The 24011-nt window shown below is 37.3% G+C and overlaps 1 long non-coding RNA gene and 1 pseudogene across 2 annotated transcripts; one reads left to right on the forward strand and one right to left on the reverse strand.

The window, feature by feature from the left end:
- Positions 1-1429: 1429 nt before the first annotated feature.
- LOC132534481 (U4 spliceosomal RNA) lies at positions 1430-1562 on the reverse strand (annotated as a pseudogene).
- A 5665-nt stretch (positions 1563-7227) lies between these two features.
- LOC132534337 (uncharacterized) lies at positions 7228-23571 on the forward strand. Of its 2 annotated transcripts, none has more exons than XR_009546064.1 (7): positions 7228-7752; positions 8930-9069; positions 9915-10108; positions 11234-11393; positions 13548-13711; positions 20423-20726; positions 23334-23571. It is a non-coding gene; the product is annotated as an uncharacterized LOC132534337 (long non-coding RNA). The 2 variants fall into 2 exon arrangements; XR_009546065.1 differs by having other exon boundaries at positions 9915-10052.
- Positions 23572-24011: the final 440 nt, after the last annotated feature.

Consider the following 24011-nt stretch of genomic DNA (forward strand, 5'->3'; position numbering starts at 1 on the left):
AACCCAATGACTGGTTTGGAGTAGAGTAAGGCCTCACCTAACATTTTTGGCAGGTTCTTAGAAGCTGAGTCTGTAAATGAAGCACTATGTAAAACAGGTCCTTAGGTGATATCATTTTGTTCAGTTTCTGCCAGCAAAATAAGATTCTTTTTCCCCTCTCCCCACATGTTATTGCTGAATCATGTCTAATGAAATGACATCGTTTGAGACCTTGTTGAATGTGAAAAGTAGATTTGCAGTTAAGGTTCACAATTAAAGTCAAAATCAGATATTAAATAAGGCAAAGACCTTAGTAATGAAGGAGGGTGATCTTTGCATTTATAAATCATGGAGAGAAGTTGTGAAATTATTCTCCACTGAGATCTTAGAAAGACAAATATTTGCTTCGTTATTGTGATTTTGTTGTGGTACTACCAGCATGCCAGGATATGTCAACAGCCCTGACTGGGTCCCTTTCTTAGACTTAGTATTTTTAAATTACTAATTTAATAGTGGTTTACAAGGTTATAAGATAACAAGGTGTAAAGTGGCTATGTCACAATGTGCTAGGGCCTTAGTTCAAGTCCCTGGCCACCACCTGAAGGGTGAAATCTTCATGAGCAGTGAAACAATGCTGCAGGTATCTCTCTTTTTCTCCACTTCTCTATCTCCCTCTTACCTCTCAATTTCTCTCTACCTGTCTCTGTCTGACAAATCAAATGCAAAACAAACAAACAAATAATATATATATATATATATATTAAAGGGTAGATTTCCTTACCACACTACCACCAAGTCTGTAGACTTTTTAAAGCTATGCTTAAGAATTCTAGAGGAGGGTATGTTGAAATGTGGGTAGTCATAGTTCAGAACCTTCATATGCTTAAGAGAAAGCATGAAGAACAACAAAACATTCAGAGGCTTTCTTGGGAAATGGTTATTATCTCAGTCAACTTTAAGCACTAATTGACACATAGAAGCATTTCTTCACATACTTCAAAAATCAATATAATAAGATTCCATTTACAGCCTACCTACCTTCTGTATCTTCATAGTTACTTTGTTCTAATATGTTGGACAACATATGGTATGATAATAATAATATGTTTATCTTGATGTGATAGTGTTGATGAAAATACTGATCACCCAATTTCATCGCTGGGGAGCCAGAGACGACCCAAACTGCCCCTGCAGCTACAGACAGACTATGACCCACATAGTCAACGACTGCCACCTCTCCAGATTCAAAGGAGGTCTCGAAACTTTCCATCAGGCTCAACCTGACGCTGTTGACTGGCTACGGAAGAAGGGCAAACGCTAGAAGAAGAAGAATGACTAACTAATACATCTTTCTCAATGATACAAAAGATCTCTCAACTGATACACTTCAAAATTTGGAAATTCAATGATGATAAGGGTTTTTAAGCCTTTATAGGGTTAAATTTATAGCCCTCATGATCTGGAGTTATCCAAGACTTCAAGACTTGGTTCTAGTTTGTTTTAGGTACATTTTTTTTTTCTATTAGCAATAATTGTGCCTCAGAGAAACCTCGTTGTCTATGATACTGCCACTACACAAAGCTATTTTTTTGTTTGTTTTTGTTCAACAGCCTTTCATGTGCAACCTGGGAACTTATTTATTAACTGTAAACATGCTTTCTTGCTAAGAATGTATTTTAAGTCCGAGATAAATACATAGAAAAATTTAAGAAAACTACTTTTTAAAAATAAGAAATTAAGGCATGGCTATAAAGTAAAAGCTGTTTCAAATCATGATAAACTAGAAAAAAAAACCACCTGAAAACTTAATAATATATGAATAGACACTAAGCCACAATTGAGTACAGATACATGTGGTTAGTGGGTGGAAAGGGGTGAGGAAGAAATTCTTCTAACTCAAAAGCTGTATTTGGCTCTGAACTGGAAGTGAAATAGCAAAACATTTTACCTGTGGCAGTAGTATACCAAGAATAACACTCTGGTTCCTTATCAGAGGTCATCTCTCTGAGATGACTGGCTGTCAGTTCAGTGCTTAGTAAAATTTAGATTTAGCTACTGGACAATAGGGAAGAGAATTTGGTATCCACCCTCAATCTGTTACTGTTTTGTAATGGAAATCTTTCTCTTTTTTTTAAAAAAAATCTTTATTTATTTACTGGGTAAAGATAGCCAGAAATTGAAAGGAAGGTGAGATAGAGAAGGGGAGAGATAAGAGACATTTACAGCCCTGCTTCACCACTTGTGAAGCTTTTCTCTGAAGGTGGGAAAATTTTCCTTTCTAAATCATTGTTTTCTCTCTTTTCTTATTTCCTATCTATCTCTTATCTTGTCTTTCTTACCTTATCTTTGTCTTCTCAATCACAAGAGAGTGATTAAGTGAAAAATGTACATATAGTCAAAAAAAAAAAAAACTTCAAGGTCTGTGGTGAAGATAATCCACAGCCATATTCCCTTTGGCATTACTAGGGAGTACCAGCTCATCCCTGGGGTTGAGGTGAAGAAAAAAAAACTTAAAATTTACAAGTGAGAACTCTTAAGTAACTCACTAAGACACAAGTCAATCCAGACAAGTTTAACTGGCGGATTTTAAATTGGTGATAGGAGACCCTTCAAGACTCAAAAAACTGTGCTTTTTATATGAGGGCACCCTTGCTGCTCCAGTCATCAACTACTCTCCTCAATTTGTACACAAAAGATCCTGCCTCTCATGTTCCAAATGCAGTGGTGCCACCATCAGATTAACAAACAGCTCCATCCACTCCTGAGACACAGCAAAGGTGACTGACTTCAGGGGATCCTGGAACTAAAGACTAGAGACTAACTCACACAATGCCTGGACAGAAGCCCCCAAGACACAAATTGTAAAAGTCACCAAATACAGTGGCCCCCAAAAAAGAAACATAACAGAAATTAACCAGGACAGAAGCTCATAAAAAAGAATCCCAACAAACTAGAAGCATAGAAGAATGAGAAAAACATCCAAACATTAATTGATGCTCTAATCACATGAATAAGGAAAGCTTTTGAGGTAAATATTATCAGAAATGGGAAAAAAACAAATGAGACTGTGAAAGAAAATAGAAACTAGTTTAAGTTTACTAGAGTGCTAAAGGCTAAAATAGCTGAGTTGAAAGTACAATTAGTCATACAAGCTAACCAGAAACTGAAAAGGGAAAAAAAAAGTTGAATTAGAGAAAACAGCTTAGGAAACTGAAAGCAGAATAAATGAGGCAGAAAACAATTAGCAAGATCAAGGATGAACTAGAGAAAACTAAGAAACAAATACATGAAATAAAAAAGAGATTAAGAGACACTGAAAATAACAATTTAGACATATGGGATGACCTCAGAAGAAATTATATATACTTTATTGGCTTACCAGAAGAGAAAGAAAGGAGAATAAAGTGTAATATAGAAAATAATATAATTAAACATCCCCAGTCCAAGCAACATAGAGGACATAAAGGTTCAGGAAACTCAGAGAATCTCAAACAGAATAAACCCAGACCTACAGACTCCAAGACACATCATGGTTAGAATGGGCAGGAATAAGAATAAAGAAAGCATTATGAAGGATGCAAGAGAAAAAGAAAGTCACAGACAGAGGAAAATCTATGAGATTATCAACAGATTTCTCCACACAAAGCCAGAAGAGAATGACAAGATATATATTGAGCACTTAATGAGAAAGGCTACCAGCCAAGAATATTGTATCCTCCTAGACTATCATTCAGACTAGATGGAGGCATAAAAACCTCTCAGACAAGCAACAGTTGAAGGAGTCAACTACCACCAAACTTTTTCTACAAGAAGTTCTAAAAGAACTCCTATAAACAAAACATCACCAAAAGAAATGCCATGTATCAGAACACTCAGGAAAGTTTAGAAAAAATAGTGCTAAACTATCTTAAATCCATAATATCAATGGTCTGAGTCCACCTATTAAAAGGCACAGAGTAGGAAGCTGTATCAGAAAAAACAGGAATTCCACCCAACTCAACAGGACAAACACAGAATCAAAGTGAAAGGATGAAGAAATATTGGAATTTGGTGATAGTTGATTCCTTAGATAGATTATACTGGACATTTTCAGAGTCCTTCACTCCAAGAAATAGGAATACATATTATGTTTGAGTCCATATGAGACTTTCACCAGGAGAGACCTTATATTAGGCTACAAAGACATGTCAGTAAATTCAAGAGCATTGAGATCATACTAAGCATTTTCTCAGAGCAGGATTAAACTAACTCTAACAACAAATGGCAAAATCAGTAAAATTCACTAAACATGGAAACTCAACAGTACACTGCTGAAAAACTACTGGTTAAAAGCTACTGGGTTAAAAGGGAAATTAAAGAAGAAATTAAAATATTCCTAGAATCAAATGAAAATGCAGAGAAAAGATATAAAAAATATTTGGGACACAGCTAAAGCTGTACTAATAGGGAAATTCATATCCATAAGGCACACGTTAGAAAGCAAGAAAAAGGAGTTAGGCGGTAGCACAGGGGGTTAAGCGCAGGTGGCACAAAGTGCAAGGACCGGCATAAGGATCCCGGTTTGAGCTCCCGGCTCCCCACCTGCAGGGGAGCCCCTTCACAGGCAGTGAAGCAAGTCTGCAGATGTCTGTCTTTCTCTCCCCCTCTGTGTATTCCCCTCCTCTCTCCATTTCTCTCTGTCCTATCTAACAATAACGACAACAATAATAACTACAATAACAATAAAAACAACAAGGGCAATAAGAGGAAAAATAATTTTTTTTGAAAAAGTAGAAAAAAAAAAAGAAACACTACAAAAAAGTGGAAATAGCTGGAAAATTCCTTAACCTAGTAGCGTCCACATATAACAGAATTATATACAGCCAACATTATACTCACTGGTGAAAAACTGGAAGCATTTCCACTTAGATCAGGTACTAGGCAGGACTGCCCACTATCACCATTACTATTCAACATAGTGTTGAAAGTTCTTGTCATAGCAATCAGGCAAGAAGCAGAAGTTAAAAGGATACCAATTATGTCATTATTTGCCTATGATATGATAGTATACACAGAAAAATCTAAATAATCCATCAGGAAGCTCCTGGAAATTATCAGACAATAAGGTGACAGTAAGGTGTCAGACTATGAAATTAGCATGCAAAAATCAGTGTTATTCCTTTATGCAAACACTAAGTCAGAAGAGGAAGAAATTCAGAAATGACTCCCATTGACTACTACAGCAGAAAAAAAACTACTTAGGAATAAACATCACAGAAGCAGTAAAAGACTTTTTATACTAAAAACTATAAGTCAGTATTCAAGGAAATAGAAAAACATACAAAGAAGGGGGTCGGGCGGTAGCACAGCAGGTTAAGAGCACATGGTGCGAAGCACAAGGACTGGCATAAGGATCCCGGTGTGAACCCCCAGGTCCCCACCTGCAGGAGAGTCACTTCACAGTGATGAAACAGGTCTGCAGGTGTCTTTCTCCCCCCCCCCATCTTCCCCTCCTCTCTCCATTTCTCTCTGTCCTATGCAACAACAATAATAACCACAACAATGATAAAACAACAAAGGCAACAAAAGGGGAAAAAAAACAGCCTCCAGAAGCAGTGGATTCGTGGCGCAGGCACGGAGCCCCAGCAATAACCCTGGAGGCAAAAAAAAAAAAAGTGGAAAGATATTCCATGTTCATGGATTAGAAGAATTAACATAATCAAAATGAATAGTCAACCCAGATTCATATACATATAATCTCCATCAAAGTTCCACCCAATTATTTTTTAGAAGGATAGACCAAAAGCTACAAAAGTTTATCTGGAACCAGAAAACACCTAGAATTGCCAGAACAACCATCCTGAGAAGAAAAAACAGAACTGGAGGCAATATGCTCCCAGACCTCAAACCATAGTAAAGGGCCATTGTAAATAAAACTGCCTGGTACTGGAACAAAAATAGATAAACTAACCAGTGGAATATAATTGAGACCCCAGAAATAAACACCCATACTGGTGGTAAAATAATTCTTGACAAGGGGGCCCAAACTATTAAAGAGAAAGGAGAGTCTCTTCAACAAGTGGTTTTGGAAAAAATGGGTTGGGACAGGCAGAAGAATGATACTGAACCAATACATTTCACCACACACAAAGTAAACTCCAAATTTATCAAGGATTTGGATCTTAGGACAGAAACTATCAAATACTTACAGGGAAATACTGGCAGAACTCTTCTCTATTTAAATTTTATAGACATCTTCAATGATAAAAATCCAATTGCAAGGAAAACAAAATTTTAAAAAAGCCCATAGGACTATATCAAATTGTAAAGTTTTTGTACAGCAAATGAAGCCACTAGCCAAACAAAAAAACTCTTTGTAGAATGGGAGCAGATCTTTACATGCCATGTATCAGACAAAAAAGTCCAATAGCCAGTATATACAAAGAGCTCAGCAACAGCAGCAGCGGCAACAACAACAACAACAAACACAAATGATCCCATCCCAAAATGGGAAGAGAATATGTACAGAACAGCTACCACACAAGAGCTCCAAAAGACTAACACACCTGAACAAATGCTCCAAGTCACTCACTGTTGGAGAAATACAAATAAAGATAACAATGAAACCCCATTTCACTCATTTGAGAATGTCATAGATCAGAAAGGATAGTAACAATAAATGCTGGAAAAGTTGTAGGGTCAAACCTGGAAGCAACCTAGGTTCTCAACAACAGATCAGTGGCTGAGAAAGTTGTAGTATATATACATAATAGAATGCTACTAGCTATTAAGAACAGCAAATTCACTTTTTTTCATCTCATCTTGGATGGAGCTTGAAGGAATCACGTTAAGTGAAATAAGGCAGAAGTGGATGAATATGGGATGATCTCATTCACAGACAGAAGCTGAGAAATAAAAACAGAAAGAAAATATGCAATGTGTTACTTGCACTAGATTTGGAGTATTGCACCCAAGTGAATTTAGGACTCTGGGGTAGGGGAGTTTTCAGGGTTACTGTATGGTGGTCAGGGGGGGGAACAGTCCTTGGGTGGGGGAGCATGTGAAACCATACTCTTATTTACTTCTAGTCTAATAAATCACTATTAATTCAATAAGCCAGGAAAAAAATACATTGAATATTTCAAGTTCTATAACTGCCTACATTTTCATCTGAGTATACATTTCTTTAGTCTAAGTGTTTAATGTATCAGATTTGTAAACTTATTGAATTCAGACCTTGGGCTTAAATTGTTTAAGAAGTTTGCAATAGGGGCAGGGGTAGATAGCATATTGGTTTTGCAAAGAGACTCTGATGCCTGAGGCTCCAAAGTCCCGGGTTCAATCCCCTGCACCACCATAAGCCAGAGCTGGAAAAAAAAAAGTTTGAAAGATGTTTTTTTCTTTTTGGTTATTGTTTCTTTTAATTTTTTTTTTGTACTAAGTTACCTACAACTTTAGACTAGATGGATCAGGATCATTTGGTTCTGTCACTATGTAAGATATTGCTGTTAGTTCATATCATTAAATGACATGAAGCATGGTGAGATGAAATATAGTAAGGTAAATCCCAACTATAGAATTTTCAAAGAAAAGCAAGCTCTCAATTAACTTGGCTATAATAATTATCTATTGCCTTTTTTAAATCCCAAGACTACAGGATCCTTCCCCATTCTCTTTAATATACATATTTATCCCAGTCCATGCCACATTATGCTGCTACTGACTTTTTGCTGCGTATTGTATCCAGAGATGACGCCAAGTCAGAGATGTCAACTTTCCAACCCCAGAAGTCTGGTGAGCCTTTCCTAACACTTGGGACTACCTAGTTCCACTTCAGATGGTTCTTTCTCTGGCAAAATTACACATCCTAGATATAAGCAAAGGCCTAGGGGACTGGATACATGTATACACATATCCATAAGTTAGGGTCAACTATGTACCTCAAAATAAAAGTGCTTAATGGTCCTCTCTGATTAGATTTGGAACTTTTTAGCTAAGCAGTATAGTAGAAAGGCCTAAAGATGGTAACATATATTTTTTAAATTTCTTTATTGGGGGGTTCATGTTTTACAGCCAACAGTAGATACAATAGTTGGTACATGCATAACATTTCTCAATTTTCCACACAATACAACCTTCACTAGGTCCTCTGCCAACTGTTTTCAGGACCTGAACTCTCCCCTCCCCCACCCCAAAGTCTTTGACTTTGGTGCAATACACCAGCTCCAGTCCCAGTTCTGCTTAGTGTTTTCTCTTCTCATCTTGTTTTTCAACTTCTGCCTGTAAGTGAGATCATCCCATATTCATTTTTCTGTTTCTGACTTATTTTACTTACATGATTTCTTCAAGCTCCATCCCAGATGGGCTGAAAATGATGAAATCACCCTTTTTAATACCCAAATAGTATTCCGTTGTGTATATAGACCACAACTTACTCAGCCTGTTGTTGGACACCTGGGTTGCTTCCAGGTTTTGACAATTACAAATCATGCTGCTATGAACATAGGTATTCACAAGTCTTTTTGGATGGTTGTGTTTGGTTCCTTAGGATATACCCCCAGGAGAAGAATTGTAGGATCATAGGGTAGGTCTATTTCTACCCTTATGAGAGTTCTCCAGACTGCTCTCCATAGAGGTTGAACCAATTTACATTCCCACCAACAGTGCAGGAGGATTCCTCTGTCCCCACAACCTCTCCAGCATTTGTTTGCTATCTTTTCTGGTGTATGACATTCTCACAGGAATGAAATGGCATCTCAGTGTTGTCTTTATTTGCATTTCTCTGACAATCAATGACTTGGAGCATTTTTCATACGTTTCTCAGTACCGTAAATTTTTCTAATCAAATATTTAATACTTAGGTTTAGATACCCTCTTCTCCTACCCCCTACTTCACTTCTCTCAATAATTTTATCTACTCAGCTAATTACACAAAAGAAAATAAGATACATCTCTTAATCTCTTTTGACAGCATCTACTTTATTATCAACTCTTGATAATCGTTAGAAAAAACAATGTGTAATGTTGGCCAAGAGATATACTGATGAAAATTATTTATCAACTAAAAGACAAGTATTGTCTCTATGACAACCTTTATTTAAAGGACTATGGGTGAGTACCTTCTTCTCCACCAGGATTAATATGATAAATATATATACCTTTCACCAAAACTGTTAACTGTGATGTAGGCACACTAAACAATAGAGAAAGGGTGCAAGGGACAGTAGAAATGACAGTGGACTAGAACCCTAGAAATTTATGAGGGGTTTCAAGGAAATTGTGATCCTTTCATAATTATTTGTCAATAACTGAATGCTTCTAGGTACTGTAGCCATCTTTTTATATTATCTTCATAGAAATTTATAGTCAATCTTCTAATATATACAAATTTGAGATGAAAAAAAGATTTAGAGAAGTTGTGTCCCTTAAGCTTATGCAGACAGTATAATAGATCTAAGATATACTCACAGGCTATTAGACCCCCCCACACATGCAAATATCACTTATTCTACTGGAACTTATTTCAATAGTAATAATAAGAACTTGAGACCTATTCATTGTCATTTGGGTAATTGTCTTGTCCAGTTTTTGCCAACTGATTAAGTTTGAAATTACTTATAATTTTCTGTTCTTCTTCCTTCTCTCTTATCACCTCTGATTAGTTTCTTCCTGCATTTTGTATCACTCATAGATTGGAAACATAGACTTCTCGCCCTGCCCACTCACTCTTATCAGAGATACGGTGAACAGTCAGTTATACTTCCTCTGCTCTTAAGGCCAGCTACCAGGATAAATTTTGATTAGGCATGCTCAAGGATATCCATGAGTAATAACTGTAACCTTTGTGATAGATAACTGTATTGAGTGTGTTTAAATGTACAACTCTGTTTTTCTATTATTATGTGATATTTCATGTTGACTTGTCAAACTGCAAGATACCTGTATTGATTTTGCAGAAAGCGTCACATGTGAGATAAATGCACTCAAAGACTCCTCACAAGTAGCTCTTTGGAGCTTCAAATGTGAAATGGATCATTCCTCAGTCTGTAATAGACCCTTCTGTGAAGCTCTTCAATCAAACCTGAGAATTCAAGGTGAAATTGAGGGGAGGATGGAGAACCCCTACAGAGGATTTCAGTGAACTAGCTAAGTAAGGAGCCCACAGTATTTACTGCCTCCTTTCCCAGTTCTGTTCTTGACCATAGAAGACTGTCAATCAGTGTGAGACCTTACACGATTTATGTATGTACTACCTGGTTACAACTAGACCAGCTATGGAGGTAGTGTTCCTGCCCCTGTGAGATGTTTGCTTTTGTCTTTCTCTCTCCTGATAACCGTCAGGTTACATTTTAAATTGTTATTTTATAGAATGTTGTTAGCATTTCCTTTTCTACCACTTATTTTAATAGGTGGTATTTGGTAGGATAAACCTTTTAGTGAGCTGCACGATCGATGTACAGTGACAGCACACCAGGCTTGCAGGCCTGAGATCTCAGACATCATAGGTTCCGTTTCTGGCACCACAACATAGCATTTCTTCTGACTCTTCCTCTTGAACATAAATGCAAAAAATTAAAAATACAATGCCTAAAAATGAACTTTTAATCTTTTGAGATATGCATAAATACTTTTTTTTTTAAGTGAGGTATAGTGGTACCTTTAGTTAGAAAGAATTGTCATGCTTTGTTAAATGATGATCTTAGCAAGTACGTCTTACTTAAAAATGGTATTTGTGGAGTATTTAATGAATTTCAACTAGTTAATGCCCAGTTAAACAATAAGAGTTACCACTGGAAAGGAGGACAATAGTCTTCTGAAATTTATTTTTATGTCACTTTTTACATATTTGGGGGCCACATTTTCAGTTGGATATTTCTGGGTTAATTAAAAAACTCTATTTTTAATGCACTAATTTGAAAGAGCAGTGATTCCTGATACCAAACTAAGCAATAAAATAATGCTTTGTAGCATATAGCTAAATGTAAATAGCATTCATAGTTTTTGATATATGTTGTTACTTTGAATTGACTTCAATCCCATCACAATATGATGGTTTCCCCAAATCATAGAGATAGTATCGTTTGTAAAGTTATATATGAGTATAATGTTGAGGGCATATTAATTGCCCCAGGGTTTGCGTATTTGTTCTATGCATGTTATTAAAGATCAAGGCAGTTCATACCACACAATTTTCAAGACTGAGAAATTGACTATTGTTAATACTTGCTACTCTCAGTTTCCTCTACAGCAATGCCCTCACACCTTTCTTTTTCAGGCATTTTGTGGCATCCTAAACAGAAGGATATTAAAGGAAGCTGATTCTGCTTTGATCCTTGTACTTGTTGTCAAAGCGTTTGGGATTGAAGAGACTGTTGGCTACAATTGACTGTGACAATTAGGAGATGATCAGAGTCCTAGAGTGGAGCACTTAAAGGGTAATTTACATGTCAGTTTGTGGAATAAAAAAAGATATTCAGCTAAGATTTTTTTTTTTTCCCCCCTCAGAGCCTTGTAAACTGCAATTTGTGGCTCTGGTAAGAAAAACCTGGCAGAGGAGTTGGGATAGCCATTACCATTTGAAAAGAAGCAATCATAAGGCCGCTGCTGAGCCCTTTGTCCACTAAAAAATGCTGATTTGCAGGCAGTGAGTGAAAAAGTGGTGCCACCACTAGATAAAACCTGGAGCTAGGTGACCACCCCCTTCCTACTCTTGATGGTGGCTTTTTTTTCTTCTGTTGGCTAAAGGTAGTTTTTTTTTTTTTTTAATGCATCTTAAATTCTACACTCAGTATTATTATAATACTGTTATTAGTCATGAATGACCTTTCCTAAAAAAATAAATAAAAGGTGGAACACAAGCAGTCAGTGTAACAGGCTAAGGCTGGCTATCTATCAGTTATATCTTATTCTTCTTTTGTACATCATACCAATTTCCCCCTAGTCATCCTTGACATTATGCTATTTCCTCCAAACTGTATTTATATACTACTCGGCTTTTCTATTTTTATTTACACTCCAATTTTAAAGTGGGAACTGTATCTCTGAGCCTCGCTTATTTAGCCTACTTGGTTGCACTTGGTCAAATAGTGTAGTTTCAGTTCATGATTTTCTATTCATGCATGGTCATGTCGATATTTTTCTATTAAATTCATATATAAAGTAGAAAAAAAAATGAAGAGGCTATGAAAGCATATTGCCAGTAAATATATGGCAGTCATTATACGTCATACATTTAGTTATCAAACAGGATAAGAAAATTAGTTCAATGGCAACAAAAGGGAAAATAAATAAATATTTTAAAAAAAAGAAAATTAATTCTTTCTATAAAGAGCTGAGTTTTTTTGACAGCCCCCCCCCCCAAACCTTAGAAACTCCTTACTATTATAGTTTTAGGACTTTCATTTGGATAGTAATCTGATAATAAAAATTAGTTAATGGGGTGGGGGTAGGTAACATAATGGTTATGCAAAGAGACGCTCATGCCTGAGGCTCCACAGTCTCAGGTTCAATCCCCCTCAGCACCATAAGTCAGAGCTGAGCAGTGCTCTGGGGGAAAAAAATTGTTACTGTGCAATACAGTTGTCCTGTCTAGTTATGTTTACATTTGGCTTGTGCACTTTTTTCAGAGATGTGAATCCACTTCCAATAGCAGGTATATTTTGCATCCCATTTTCTAGGTGGCGTGCAAGCATCACTTACAGAGAGAAGAGTGAGTGAGTGTAGAGCTGATCTTTATTCTAGAACATTAGCCTTTACTGATGAGGGCTGTATACATGTGAGACCTCCAGAGGCCAGATTCCATACTCTTTACTCCCCCCCCCCCCCACCTTCACCTGGATGCTGTATTTGGAGTTTTAAGGTCAACCTCTAATATAGATATTCAGCACTTCTTAAGTTTTTTTTTTTTTAATATTTGTTTTCCCTTTTTGTTGCCTTTTTAAAATTATTGTTGTAGTTATTATTGTTGTTGTTATTGATGTTGTCCTTGTTAGATAGGACAGAGAGGAATGGAGAGAGGAGGGGAAGACAGAGCGGGAGAGAGAAAGATAGACACCTGACCTGCAGACTTGCTTCACCACCTGTGAAGTGACTGCCTTGCAGGTGGGGAGCCGGGGCCTGGAACCTGGATCCTTATGCCTGTCCTTGTGCTTTGCACCACGTGCGCTTAACCCGCTGTACTACCGCCGACTCCTTACTTCTAAGTTTTGTTCTTGTTTTTTAAATTTTTTTATCTTTAACCCTCTAGTTCTCCTTGTCTGTGTGCTACCCGTGCAAAGAACACACCAGCAAGAAGAGAGAGAGAAAGAGAGAGAGAGACACAGAGAGAGAGAGAATAAGTGAATAGGTTATTAAGTGCAAAGAGGATAATGAGAGAGGGAGGCATCAAGAGTCTGGGTTTCCTGAGCTGTGCGTCTGGAACGCGGAGGCAATGGTTTAAATCTATATCAAAAAATCAGGCACAGCAGGAGGTGTTCGTCTCCCAGGTAATGGGTAAATGATGAGCAGATGAGCCATCCTCATATTGATTTAAGCATTTTGTTCCAGCCAGTCACAATTAACTTTGATTTGTTTTTACTTTCCTCTTATAGGTTTGCATTGAAAACACTCTTGGAGCACTAATTGTATAAAATTCTGGTAACTGTACATTCTCCCTTCCGAGAGGTAATGAGTGAATGAATGAAAAGGCAGGGATATTTGCCATTCTAAGTGAGATTGTCAGAACATTTCTACTTGACTGAAATTGTTTTGGAAGGTGAGCTGGAACAAGAATCTTGCAACTAAAATGAAGTGACTTGGTCTGTGATCTTTGGATGTTTCTCTTCACCAGAGAATTCTGTAGAACTGGTCTGGGACTTATAAGCTGATTTATTGATAGATGTTATTTGTGAGAGCATATTTAGGTGAAGCATATGAAAATGTTTTAAAGTAGACATATTTGACTCAATGAGAGTCTTTGAAAGCACCTTTGGAATTATTTGAAGTGAAATTTTCCTATTACTGTCAAAATGCTTTTTAATATTTTTTTTCAAAATACGCATTGTCATATTGTGACAAAATAACTTACTTAAATGCTTTAAAGTGCTTTTGAAGTGTGCCCAAGGGAACAATATGTAAGTTATTTAGACGTATTCACATGTCAATTTATTAAAATATTGCTGCTGCTACTGAAAAGTCACAAAACATTTGACACAATATACCCAAACATTTACCACCTTGTTTTAATGAGCAATTAATTATTCTTTTGAACTTGTTTGGAGGTAGCACTAAATTACCTGGATTTAGCAGGTAAAAACAAATAATTCAGGCAGGGGAGACAGCATAAAGGGGCTGGGGAGACAGCATAATGGTTATGCAAAGAGACTCTCATGCCTGAGGCTCCAAGGTCCCAGGTTCAATCCCCAGCACCACCATAAGCCAGAGCTGAGCAGTGCTCTGGTCTCTTGCCTCTCTCTATATCTCTCATTAAAATAAATAAAAAAGAAACAAATAATTCATAGCTAAATTTTAATTTCTGATAAAAACCACAAATAACTTTTTATTTTTAAGCATAAGCATGTCCCATCCATTGTTTACATTTTATATGGACCCAAGGGGACACTTTCATTGTGTGGAAATTGCAGCTATGCATTGAATGGATATTTAATTATTTACAAATTATAAATTGTAATTTATAACTCAGTTTGCCTTTCACCATCAGATTAGATAGGCCAACTAGCTTGCCCCGTTCAAATAGAAACCAAAAGGCTTTTTAACTCCTTAATGTTGAGTTTAATTTCTCCTGTCATGTTCCCCAGGCAAGTTGTTACTTGTCATTTCAAGTATACAATAATTTCAGTCTGACTGGTATAACGGAGACTTCAGAGAAGGTGAGTGAAGAGACTGACTTACCTACATTGATCAGGTTCTAACTAGGGTGTCTGGTGTCTGGTAATTATTGGTCCAGAGAACTGGATGATGTAATGAGCTCATACAGTATTCATGAAGCCACATCTTTGCTTTTATGGCAGTATTGCAACACAAACACAACAAGTTTGAAATCCTTGAAGTTATGATTCAGGTAGGATCTTCTGGGCAAGGGACGCTTCTTATGTATATATATACTATTCATTCCACATTATTCATAGCAATCTATTGATGTGAAAAAAGTAAAGCTAAGTAGTCCGGGAGGTGGCGAAGTGATAAAGCTTTAAACTCTCAAGCATGAAGTCCCAAGTTTGATCCCCGGCAGCACATGTGCCAGAGTGGTGTCTGGTTCTTTCTCTCTCTCCCTATCTTTCTCATAAACAAATAAAATCTTTTTTTTTTTTTTAAAGTAAAGCTAAAAACCTACAAAATTTATTTTTTAGAGATTTATTTATTGCTAATGAGAGGGAGAGAGAGAAGGAGGAGGAGCAAGAGGAAGAGAGGAAAAGAGAAGCAGAGCACCACTCTGGCACATGCAATGTTAAGGGCTTGAACTCATGACCTCATGCTTGAGAGTCCAGTGCTTTATCCACTATACCACCTCTTCTGCTATAAAAAATTTATATTCCAGAGCAGCATTTTGCTAATGCCAATAACAGTGTGGGATGTTATAGCAAAGTACCACAGCTGATGTGGTTTATAAACAAAAGAATTTTCCTTTTCAGAGTTCTGGAGGCGAAAAGTTAGAAAGGCTAAGAGAAGTGCTGGCCATGGCCCTCTTTTGGGTTTGCCACATGGTGGAAGACAGAGAAATCTGCTTCCCTCCTCCTCCTCTTCTTATTCAGCCTTTATTTAGTAACATGATCAAGAGGGGAAGAGAGGGAGAGTAGGGTAGAGAGAGAGAGATGGAGGGAGAGAGAGAGAGAGAGAGAGAGAGAGAGAGAGAGAGAGAGAGGGAGAGAGAGAGAGAGAGAGAGAGAGGGAGAACAAGAACCAGAGTATCACTCCAGCACATGCAGTGCTGGGGATTGAACTAAGGACTTTGTATATGAAAGTCCAGTTCTCCAGCCACTGTGCCAACTCAACTTCTCATAAGGACACTAATCTCATTCATGAGAGTACCTTTCTCAAAACCTAATTACCCAAAGGAAACACCTCCTAAAACCATCATACGGGAGTCTGCATTTCAACAGATGAACTGTGTGGCTGTTGGAGGACACAATTCCATAACAAATTCTCACTTTCTTGATGTTTTGCGTCACTGTCTGCCTAGAATCTGTAGCAGAAAAGTCCGAGGCTTAGGTTCCCAAGTCTTAAACCTTTTTCTAATTCAGCTGTACTTCAGAGGGCAGTTGCTCACAAGTCTAGGCTTCCCGAACACTTCACGAACTTTTGGAATTTTTTTTTGTGTGTGTGTTTATGTGTGTGTCACAGTCTTCTCCAGAACTGCAGAAGCCTGCTAGTTCTTCTTCAGTCTTAGAGTGGCAGCATGGGGCGTTCACACCTTCAAGGACAGCCTTCCACTGATGGGAGATGGAAGTCTGTGGAGAAATACCCTACTCTGCACCCATCTCAGAGGTCCCATTTCAACAGCAGGAATCTCACACACTTTGAAACATCATAGAGCTTTCCCCAGTCCTGCTTCATACTCTCACAAGCCTTTCTAGGGATAATCAACAAGCCTCCAATTTCTTGTCTCAGGTTTTGCCTTCAGGGAGAACTTAGCTAAAACATTCCTGATGCTCATTCCTCCTCATATCATATTGATCTCCTTGCTCTGGGTCTAGAGCTGTTGTTTCTTTGAATTTCAGTTCTTTCCCTTATTATCAGGGGAAGAGGTTTCTGCCTTGACCTGAGCTCTCCTTTACAATGAAAACCACTTACAAAATATCTACCTATTTTGGGGTATAGGTGTGACTTAGAAAGGGAGAGAAGGCAGGGGGCACAGAGTAAAGGGGGGGGGAATGTATATAAATATATATAGATAGTAATATAGAAATAATAGTCGATCCATATCTGTGACCTTGGGAGAACTACTATAGTTTCTAATCAAGGGATTGGAGGCATAGAACTCTGGTGGTGAGAACAGTGTGGAATTATAGCCCTGTTATGTCATAATTTTGTAAGTCAATATTAAGTCACTAATAAAAAAAAATCAACCTATTTTTAAGCTACTTGAGGGATGTATGAATGTTGTTTCCTCTCATCTTCAACAAGTTGTCAGTCAGTGCCTCGGTCTATGGTCCACAGCTTAAATAGCTTTTGTAGAGGGTTTAGATGAGGGCTGCCTTCAAAAGTGGTTCCAGCCTGCCAAGGGCAACCCCATTACCACATAGTGCTGCTGTCTGCTGGCATGGCGGAATGCCCAGGAGCCCCTCAACCCCAATCTGATGTAGGTCCTACCACTGCTGCTCCTGCCCTTGCTCTATTATTTTTCTTCATATTTATTTATTTATTCCCTGTTGTTGTTGCTTTATTGTTGTTTTTATTGATGTATTCATTGTTGTATAGGACAGAGAGAAATGGAGAGAGGAGGGGAAGACAGAGAGGAAGAGAGAAAGATAAACACCTGCAGACCTGCTTCACTGCTTGTGAAGTGACTCCCCTGTAGGTGGAGAGCCAGGGACTTGAACCTTGATCCTTACGCCAGTTCTTGAGCTTTGCTCCATGTGCAACTTAACCTGCTGCGCTACCGCCTGACTCCTGCCCTTTATCGTTTTAAGAGAACCTCTTTTCCTGCACTCATCCCCCCACCTTACTCCTCCATCCTAGTACTCTTCCTCCTCACCCTTCCCACCTGCACTTCTGCCCTCTCCTTTGCACCCAGGCCTCCTGCACCCCACCCCTCACTTCCCTGACCCTGATACTCCTGCAGGACAGGCATTGAGTACTGAAGCATTTTCCTTGTCAAAAACACTCCTAGTGTCAAATTAACAAACTACTAAGTTGGAGAGTGCCAAGCTATGACTATGTTTCTGTTTTGCCTATTAAGACACCAAAACTCAGAAAGATTAATGGACTTTTTCTTTTTAATGTTTATTTCCTTTTGTTACCCTTTTTTTATTGTTGTAATTAGTATTGTTGGTATTGATGCCGCCGTTGTTGGATAGGACAGAGAGAAATGGAGAGAGGAGGGGAAGACAGAGAGGGGGAGAGAAAGACACCTGCAGACATGCTTCATCGCCTGTGAAGTGACTCCCCTGCAGGTGGGGAGGGTGGTGGTGGGATCCTTTGGGCCACCTGCTGCTACTGCCAGACTCGCCCCCCCCCCTTTGTTTTAGATCATAAAACTGGCACATGACAAAATAAGCTGTGAGTTCTCATAGGAATCCCATTCTTCTAACCACTACCTTATAGAGCTGACCATATAAAACTCTTAGAAACATAAATTTTATATTGAACTAAGTAAGCAGAGTATTGTAGAACTGTTCAAGTCAACTTCAGTCAACTCAAAATTTGGTGATCTAATTTATCAAACAATTCATTTAAAGATATTTAAAATGAATCATTTCTTGCAAAAATTAAATTTCAAGTAATGTTTTATATAGTTTAAGACAAAATTTTTAAAACAGTGCTAATAACATGGTCCTCAATGACATATGGAAACTTTAGGTGATTTAAAAGTATTGGGGGGTCGGGCGGTAGTGGATTAAGTGCAGGTGGGGCAAAGCCGCAAGGACCCACCTCAAGATCCGGGTTCAAGCCCCCGCTCCCCACCTGCAGGGGCATCCTTTCATATGCGGTGAAGTAGGTCTGCAGGTGTCTATCTTTCTCTCCCCCTTTCTGTCTCCCCTCCTCTCTCCATTTCTGTCCTATCCAACAACAATGACATCAATAACAATAACAATAATAACCACAACAATAAAACAACAAGGGCCACAAAATGGAAAAAAAAAAAGCCTCCAAGAGCTGTGGATTCACGGTGCAGGCACTGAGCCCCAGCAATAACCCTGGAGGCAAAAAAAAAAGTATATATATTGGGGGCAAAAATAATTAGAAAGTTTTCATATGACTATACAGTAGACACGACAGGTAACCAGAGAACTATAGGAGTGCTAAAGGCAAATGTAATAAACAGGAACTTCTGTAGAGATGAAACAGCTACCTGGAAGAAACCACAAGAGGATTTATTCCCCACTTGGGAGAATCTGGAAGAGAAATAAGAATTTAAGACAGTTCTCAGACTGTCACTATTCTGACAGTACTCGTGAATTTCATGCATATTAGAATATTGAACGCCTTAGGAATTGATTATATGTTAGGATCAAGTCTGTAAACACAGCAGCCTGATATGGAGATAGGGGTTTATCTTTGCAAACATTCCCTGACTTTCTATTGATACAACTTAAAATTCTTTGTAAATTGGCCTGCCTTTGGAAATTCAACTATAAGTTTCTGAGACACTCATGAGATTGTTACTTTTTTACAATGAAAAAGTTGAGCATATGCAATTTCTATTTGTGCTTTGCTTTTTGTTGGTTTTCTGTGGCACCAACAGTAACTAGTAACTGCTCAACAGGAAAAGTTGAAGCTACAACAAGACTATTACTATTGTTACTGGTGGAATTAACTTTACCAGTGAAAAATAATGACATCTGATGTTACTTGATAGATTTCAACTTTATCACAAGAGGGATTATGTAACAAGTACAGTAGGTTTCGTCTATTGGAGTACAAGACTGTAAACTAGAATATGATGTTCTGCCATTAGACATATTTCATAGGCACACTTGCAGATTCACTGTTAACTGAAAGAACATCAGAATATGTATACATGTCTAAAATTCTACCCAAAGGATATTTTTTAAAGTTCCTTGTATATGAAAAGGAAATTTCTCCTTGCCTATGGCTCTTTGTTTTGTTTGACCAAATTTTAACAAATAATTTAAAATGTAAATAATGAAAGAATATGACTATTACATAACAATCCCTTCTTCAAATCCTAATTAGGAACAGGTAAATGAACCAATGCAGCTGGTATGTGAGTAAAGGTAAATGACAGTGTTAACCTGGCTAGAAAAAAATTAAACTCATGTTTTAACAGTTTAAACTCATACCTTTATATAACTAATGGTAGCAGTAGGAACATATTTGATCAAGGGATTTCTTAGATTGAATTTACATAAATATAGGAAATTTGCAATCTTAGAAATGGCATAGTTGGACAAAGTGTTGGACTCAAGAATGAGATCTTGAATTTGATCCTTGTCATTACATATGCCAGAGTTATTCTCTGGTTATCAGTCTCTCCTCTTTATCTGTCACTAATAAATACACTGTTAAGAAAGGTACAGGGAATCTTCTCTCAGAATGCCTAGAGGCAGATATACTATTTAACCTGTTGGTATATTAAAGGTGTTAGAGAATTATTTTAAAATATAATGATATTGATATGGACTTGAAATGTTCAGTATCTTTGTTGGGTAGACATGTGTCACTTCATTCATTGACAGAAGCATAGTCCTGTGTCTGAATGGCAAACATTATTTAAATCAGTATTGTTTTTATTTGTAAATTCCTGAAAACAGAGTCTAATGGGTGGGTGCACACTCTTTTACAGGCATTTCATATTACCCCCGTGTCATCTATAATTGTTAGCAGAGTCAGGACTGCTGATGGAAGTTTGTGATGGAGGTGAAAAGCTGTGGGTCCTTCTCAGCTACTATTTCTTTATCATTGAATCCTTTGGGATATATGCATATGAGATAATCACACATTCTCACCTTTAAACCCGGAGATGAAGAAAATTGCTTCTTCAACACTGTTAAGTAAATAGGACTTTCCTTTGGAGAATTGTGTGTCTTCACCATTTGGAAGCATATCAAGGAAATAAGCTTGTTCTCTATGCTTGTAATGGCTGCCAGGTAAGACTACCTTGTCAGTCAATATTGACTTTCATGTAAAAAAGCTCTCCAGTACTTACAGCAATGATGTGTCATGATTAACAGTGTAGAGTGTGTATTTTGTTTCTGTATCTCTTTGTCAGAGATGTAGACAGGAGCCAGACCAATGCATACGATCCTTACATTAAAACTTTTCGTTGGTTAATCATAGCCTTCTATCACTTATGATTGTTACCAGGGACCTGATTGTATCGTCACTTAATTCATTGACCAGGAGTCTAGAGATCATAAGGAAGTGCCCACTTCACATCTAGACAACAGTTTAGATACTGATAGCACCTAATTTATTAATCTGCTGTTCAATTATTCTCTAAGTGTAATGGTTGCTATACAGTGTGCTAATATTATATAATATCATACTTAACAAAATATACCTAGCACATAACTTGTTCATAACAAAGTTAATGCACTATACTAATCATTACAGCATTTGCAAACAGAATGATCCAGTAGAATAAAGCAGAACTCAGAAAACTTGATTTCTAGGCACATGCTAGTTACGCTAACTTTGGTAGTGATATTACCTCTTATACCTTATCTCCCTAAAACTTAAAGGAATTGAAATCAATGACCTCTCATAGTGTCTATGCATTTGGTGAATGATGATTAAGAACATAACTACATAATAAGTCACGCTAGAACGGAAAGGAAATACTTTGGAGTATTAAGCTCGTTCTGTGGAACTGTACAATATGTTCAGTCCCTGAATAAAACTTTGTTTGATGGATAGGCAAATGATAATTAAAAGTTTATAAAATGTTTGACCTTATTCACACATGTCAAAAAATCTAGTAATAAAAAGAAGACTTGCTTTATTTAGAGAAGGGCACACAGGCTTTGCTTAGTTCCAGGATGATAACAAGGTGTTAGAATCAGAGAATGTACTACTGCAGATTTCTGTTTGGTACCCTGCCAGAAACTACAGGGTTGAAAGAACATGTCGATTTACGTATATTCTCAAGATTTGTTATCCTGTCTCAGACGGTTTGACCATTTGTTAGGATTCACATTCTCTTTCTGATTCTTAACCTCAGACTAATTCTTGGAATACAAATATGACAGACTAAAGGCTAGATGTGGAATTGAGGAGGCTATGAATACAGATGGTAAAAGAAGGTAAAATATCAGGAAATTAATTTGACCAAAACTAAGAGAAATGAATTTTAACATGTCATATGTTCTTTGGGAATTTTACGAAAACACTAATCACATCTGAAAATGTATTCAGAATTTCAGTTATTTTAAGTACAGTTCAAAAAGAGTCCCCAAAGCAAACTAGAACTTTCACACTTCACCTACCTCACTTCTTTATTGCCTTGCAATCTCTAAATCCTGAGAAGGCTGCTTTCTTCTGATGTCACACCTGAAATGCAAGCTAATATTATTGGTGGTGGCACTCAGAGTTGATTATTTGGTTATCTCCTGCTGAGTATTGTTTACAATGTTAGCAGTAATATTCTCTGGCAGTTAAATATGTCTCTTACACATACTATAAATTTACATTTTATCATGGTTGATATTTATAACTTACAACTATTTATCACTAGAACATATCAGGTCACAAGGCACTGAGACCATGCTAGGCTGTTGCATTTTTCCAGAGATTCAGATACCTAATGGGACCAATGGTGGGGCCAAAAGCAATAATAAAGGAGATATTCTAGATGGTAACATTTGATATTCAGTCTAAGGGGACAATGTGCCAATAAGAATTTTTTTTTTTCAGAATTAAATACAGCATTTGCTGCTTAATAGCATTTGTCATCTTCTAATTTTTCATATGTAGCAAATTAATTTCAAACCATTTAGCTCTTCCACATGCCTTTGTGTATTGTGTTTCTTTATTCATACTCTTTTGGATAACATTTGATAAAAAAAATAAGACTATAATTCATTGATTACAGTCAGGATGGAAGACAGTTGTAAGACCAAGGAACAGGTGCAGCACGTATGATAGGAATATTCACTTTTTGTGCCACCATTTTGTAGCTGTTCAAAAAAAAATTAAATAAATAATTAGCAAATGGTGGATATTGTTTCTTTACAAAAAATGGTTCTGTACTGGATCCATCTGTGAAGTATAAATATGTCATCAGCACTCATTTTCCATCTCCAAAAAACATTCCCCATGTCCATATTTGATTTTCAAGTGCATCTGTGCTCTGATGGAAACCCTCCCAACATGCTGCCGCACAATTGCAAACCCATAGATTTCTGTCTTTGAATCAAGCTTTCACAAGAGCCCAGCCTCCCCTGGGTACAAGCTTGTTTCTTTCCAAGTTGCAAAGGTCCTCTGGGTGACCCCAATAAAAAGAACTTCAGTGTCCCTGGTAAGGTTAAATTATTCCTTTTAAGGAGACAGTTTTGTCCATAAAGTTTTTTTTTCTTACCCTCCTGTGTTCCATTTTTTTTCTTTTCGTATCTTAGAATTTCTCATTTTGTGCCCACACTACATTTACCTAATTATTAGCACTTGCGCCATTGAGTTTCTCATTGACTAAACTCACACTGAAGAAAGAAAGTGAAGATCTCAATGCTAGCTTGCTTTTTCTTTTTTTTTTTTTTCAGAAGGTTGAAATTGAAAAGCAGGGAGTTCATCTCAGAAAGTTGAAAGACAAGCATCCTGAATTCTACAAGTCCCCGACGTTGTTGACAATGGCATGAACTGAAAGAATTTAAAACATCACTGAAAACATTTAATCTCTTCATAAACACTCATTCAGGAGTGAATGCCTTGGTAAAGATGGAAATTTTCTTTCTTACCTCATTATTTTTCCCTGCACAGAAGTGAGTTACCTTCACTCTAGAGCAATAGAATAAGCCTGGCCTGTCATTTTTAATCAGGTTGTTTTAGGTAATTTTTGTTATGCCTCTCATTACTGAATTGTTTATCAATAGGTGCAGCAAGTGTCACTAGCTTTTCTCATCAAACCAGGTTTGACAAAGCAGCACAGTGCATGGGAAAGAGGCAGCTAGGTGAAACTAATGCCATAGATGTTTGATTCATTAGGAGCTTATTGTTAACGGGGATGTCTGATTGTAAAGGTTCAGTCAAGCAAAAGAGTGCAGAGTAATCAGTTGGATTTATAGTTTGCAGGGCTCAGAAAAAAAAAAAAATCAACATAAACCTTTGGATATAGCAGAAACAGAAAAAAAAAAATCCCCTTTGGGCAGCCCTAACCTGGAACCAGCCAAATAAGGTCATGCTACATGAAGGTTTCCTGTTAGGTGATGGGAGATAGAGGC

Source organism: Erinaceus europaeus, chromosome 18 (assembly GCF_950295315.1).
Source record: "Erinaceus europaeus chromosome 18, mEriEur2.1, whole genome shotgun sequence".
Lineage (NCBI taxonomy): Eukaryota > Metazoa > Chordata > Mammalia > Eulipotyphla > Erinaceidae > Erinaceus > Erinaceus europaeus.